Here is a 5,007-nt window from a genome sequence, read left to right on the forward strand (position 1 = left end):
GCTAACGGGTAGGTTTGTGGCCACTGTCGCTACCATGGTCACAAGGACCACGCAACCCTAGTACATGGGGCGTAATAGCGTATACGGGCCCTATTATGAAAATGTTAATTTTAAATAAATATATTCATGTGTTCTTAAGAAGAATAGTTTTATCGTAGTTTTATGGAAATCGTTTTATTTCGAAATTAAGTTGTGTCTACATTTAAATAGCGATATGTGTTAAATATGCTTTGAGGTGTTACAGGAAATAAATTGTTTTAAGTAAAGAGTTTTAAAGAAAATGAATTTAACCCAACTGTTTTATGGCTGATGATTTACTTACTGAGCCTTTCAGCTTATTCAGTTTCCTTTTTTGTTTTTAGGTGATCAACAGCATCTAGAAGGTCGGAATGGGGGCAAGGTTAATTATTGAGTCGAGCTAAGCATCATATTATTTTTCCTAGTAAGTGCATTGGCACGCGATTGCAAGATTATGGCTTATTTAATAAAGAATGATATTTATATATATATATTTTTTTAAACAAACATTTCCGTATTTTATGAAATTTTAAATTTGATGTTTTTCTTTTATCATGCATTTAGTATCATATGTAGTAATTGATTGTTCTAGTGAACCTTATAAATCTTTGCGCCTCTTAAAGAGTAAATTGACAATCCTATCCCTATTCGCCCTGAGTGTAATATCCAAGAAATTGTTTAATGAGGTTATAGGAATTAAATTAGTGTAAGACCACTTAATGTGGTGAAATCACACTTGAGGATTTAATTTAGAAGAGTGAAGAGAAAAGGTAGACTATTAGTAATGGATTTTTAGGATTAAATAAAAATAAGTTTATTTAGTGTGGTAAATGAATCAAAGTATTTTATTTTATCTTATGGGCTTTTAAATGATAGCCCAAGAAAAGAGAATAAGAATGATGTTTTTGAGGCCCAAACCAGGAATTTCCACAAATGCCCACAAATGTCACTTAAGTGGAGGGCATTTCCGGAATTTTGCACTTCAGCACTTTGTCTTTTTGTGTGGCTCATTGTCCCCCCACACACGCACACTCTCTTCTTTATTTCTTCCTTTCTCTTTTTTCTTTCACTTTTCTTTCTTTCTCTCCCTCCCACTTCTTCTCTCTCTTCCTTTTCTCCTTCTTTTTCTCTTTTCCCCTTTTCTCTCCCCTTGTTTCACGGCAGCAGCAGCCTCCCTCTTCCTTTCTTTCTTCTACCCATTTCTCCTACTTCTTCTGTGCACCAGCCCATGAGAGATTGAGAGAGTGAGACGCAGAGATGGAGAGACCCGTTAGTTCGAGAAGACCCACGACCTGCTGAACCCGAGAGGAAGACCCGATCCTCCATTAACGAACTCCGATGGCCTGAGACACGAAATCCGGCGATGGATGAGCAATTTCCGGTGAGCCTTGCAATCGGTGAACCGTAGAAACCCAAAGACCCGTTGATTCGAGCAACCCGTGACCCGTACCCCGTGTGACCCAACGGCTTAAAGGCTAGGTTTCCGGCGAGTTTTCCGGCGGTCCAGTAGCGGTTTCCGGTGGATTTGTTGAGAAAAATCCCTAAGGTATAAATTCTATAATTTTGTGGATTGGTTTGATTTTGTGGGTCATAGGTTGATGTTCAGTTAGGTATTTTGGTTAACTCGTGCTCTATTACGTGGTTCTTTGATTATGTGTATGTGTAGAGATTTTAGGTATGTCCTGATGATGGGTTGAGTATTGAAGTTGTGGAGGATTTTGCAGTGCTTCCCCCTGTTTTGTGGATTTTATATTCCCTGCGTTGACTAAGTTTATGTATGTGGATTTAGATTCGATTAGTGACGCTTTTGTGGGTTTAGGCGATTGAGTATCATGCTGTTTTGATGAGTGTTGCGTATGGAATTTTCAGTGTGTGTACCATGGAGATTTTGGGTATTTTGTAGTATTGTTTCTCTTGTTGGCCGTGTGAAATTGGGAGTTGGATTAGTGTGGGTTGATCCTTTGACATGGTTGTGGCTATTGGAAATTGTTTGTGAACAAGTGAATGTTAAGAATGGTAATCTTAAATAGGAAATAAATATAGGGGTAATACAATGAATAAGCATCAAGATTGGACACAAGGTATAATATTGCAATACGAGTTGATAGTTTAGTTTGATTAAATCATTATGGTTACATAGTCTAGAGGATGCCTACATTTAGTTAAAAGGATAAAGTAGTAAATATAATGGTAATTGTATTTAATGGTTAAAGAAACGGAATAAATTACAAACCTAAAGCCTAAGAACAGTACTTGGCTTTAGTTAATAAATATACTACCATATGTAATTGTAATCTAATCTAATGAGAATTACTAAATTAATATGTTAAACAAGGTAAGGGTTATATAATCTAAATTACTTAGATGGCTAGTAATTAATAAAGAGGGAGTATTAAATATAGCGGTTAAGACAAGAAGAACAAAGAGTTGTAAATTACCCAAGTAACCTTAAGTTGATAAGTATAAGTTAGTAGGCTTATAGAAACACATAAATAGGTTCCGATTTATTTAGTTATGCGATTAAAATGGTTAATGCACCTATCCAAGTATTATGGAATACCCAAGTGTATTGGGGTTGTGCTTGGCATTAATAAGCATCATATACATATATAGACCGAATACACTTAGTTAGCCTACGTGGATAAACAAACTATAAGACTTGATAGCTAATATGATAATAAGGCAACTAAGTACCTAACCCACCTATCCAGGTATACTAAGTATTTTAGTGTATCATTGGTTAGGTTTAAGTGTTGTATGTGTACATGTATATATGTATATGTACATATGCATATATATGAGTCCAAAATATATTGCTAACTTGGTAAATAAAACAAGCGGCCATAAAAAGGGTTATGAATAATAATGTTAAACAACAAAGATAAATGCACTAGTAAAAATAGTAAATGCATTGTGTAGTAATAAACAAGATAAGATGTGGACCTATAATCAATGATTGGCCTAATAATAGTTTAGGATACCTAGCTAGCTTTAGAAGCGAGTGAGGTAACGTGTGAGCAAGCGGGTAGTTAGGGTGTCATAGAGTATGTGATTCAATAGCATAGTCTAATGCTACCAATGTTTGCAGGATCATGTTCGGATTGGAGACTTTAATTGGTTCTCCAATGTAGAGTCCAAGTGACTAGAGTCCAAGGAGTGTTCGAGTTGGAGTCCAATGCAGCCAAGGTGGGTATTCCACTCACTGAGAAAATATATATTTTTATATGTATTGGATTGATAAAAATATATATATTGTTTACGAAACTGAACCAACCATATGATGAAATGTATGCGCTTTGAGATGATTTATTAGTTTCGATTATGTTTAAACTATATCAATGATGTTAAAGAGATAGTGTATGAGTGAAAGTATTGAATAGATTTAAAGGGTTAAGTTTTGCGGTTGAGATTTAAATTATGCAAATTGTTTGAGAACATGTCATGTTGAAACTGCGTAGATTTGATAAAGAAACTAAGTTTTGAATGATTTCAAAGTGTTGGGTAAAATGCTGAATTTGTTTAGTTTTGAGAGGATGTGATTTAACAAATGCATGATTTCAGCGTGACACAGTAGGAAATATATACTGGTCAAGCACGGAACATTGAGCATGTAGTATAGAGCATACATACCAGCAGTATCAGTATATCAGCAGCAGAACAGTATCAGTATCAGCAGTATCAGTATCAGCAGCATAACAGTATCAGCCACAGTTCATGCATAGCATATATAGCATTGTTTTGTGAGAGAGGTTTTTATGTTATGAGTAGATTTTACTAGACGTGTTGGTATGCATAAGTGTCTTAAATGAAAAGCGCTTATGTATATTTCTATCGGATAGTCATGTGTTAATAGCATACATTGAACTTGAAAGTACATGGATACATGACTACCCAGGTGCGAGTAATGGCATGTCTATGAGTAGGAAGGTTGACTGTTCTTGTTCTTCAGGAAAGACGTGTTAGCATGATTGAGTTTAACTCTAGTGCTCTCATGATCTACTGACGTCAAGGCACGAAGCTGGAATACGATTAGAGATGGTGTTGCGAGTGTTTTGTTGAAGGATGTTATCCTAGTACGGAAAAGTAAGATGCCATGTTCTTTGCTGAAGACTTATGTGTATACGTGATATCTGTGATGGAGTGATCGTGTGCACATATGTCCAAGCGACCGGTGAAAAGTATTATTATAGATGGGTCTATATGTAGAAACTTCCAAGGAGGGATGTCTGGAACTTCTACATGTTTTCACAGCTATATAGTATGTTTTAAATGATCTCTGAATAGTCGGTGTTTGCTGCATTAGCTGTTGGTAAATTGTGGCTAATATAGTACTCGCACGACTAAAATAATGTAAAGGTTGGCTCTTTGTGAAAACTCAGTTAGTCTTATACCACTGAGGTCTTAGTATGAGGTATACTAAGGCGGTGAACTCATTATTTCACCTATGCGGATGTGGATACCACCACAACCGTGTAGATGATGTTTCTTTGGCTGCAGGTACTTCGGTATAGTCGATGGGTCGGTAGCAGTGTGTATGGGATATTATGACTGAAGCTCACCGCGACGGTTATAATTGTCGGACCACGGGTTGTCCACTATTTTATAGGTTTGGTATGGCTTGTGACGTTTGTGTCACTTATTAATTGTTAAGCCATTATTGTTATAGTGTTAATAAGACTCAAACAGATAGATGTTAAATGGCTCTTTGTTGTAATTAATTTGTGATAGATGTATAAGTTGTAATTTCCGCTATTCAGATTTATGTTTTCCGCTGCATAGATAGATGTATGTTATACTCTGATTATCAGGTACATGTTATGGGGCATGTGCCATATGTTGGCTGAGCGACACGTAGTCGTGCCACTGCGATGACTCGTTTTATGTTTGTATATAAAAAAAAAAAAAACGGGTCGTCACACTGAGGATGTTACATTGGGAAATTGAATTGGGCAATTTGTGCTTTATGGTTTACTTTGTTTGTCCGACTTT

The 5,007-nt window shown here is 36.1% G+C and overlaps 1 long non-coding RNA gene across 1 annotated transcript; it reads left to right on the forward strand.

Moving 5' to 3' along the window:
• The first annotated feature begins 1,081 nt into the window (after nucleotides 1–1,081).
• LOC133869919 (uncharacterized) lies at nucleotides 1,082–4,780 on the forward strand. Its single transcript, XR_009900579.1, has 3 exons — nucleotides 1,082–1,564; nucleotides 3,107–3,204; nucleotides 4,495–4,780. It is a non-coding gene; the product is annotated as an uncharacterized LOC133869919 (long non-coding RNA).
• Nucleotides 4,781–5,007: the final 227 nt, after the last annotated feature.

The sequence above is a fragment of the Alnus glutinosa genome, chromosome 5 (assembly GCF_958979055.1).
Source record: "Alnus glutinosa chromosome 5, dhAlnGlut1.1, whole genome shotgun sequence".
Classification (NCBI taxonomy): domain Eukaryota; kingdom Viridiplantae; phylum Streptophyta; class Magnoliopsida; order Fagales; family Betulaceae; genus Alnus; species Alnus glutinosa.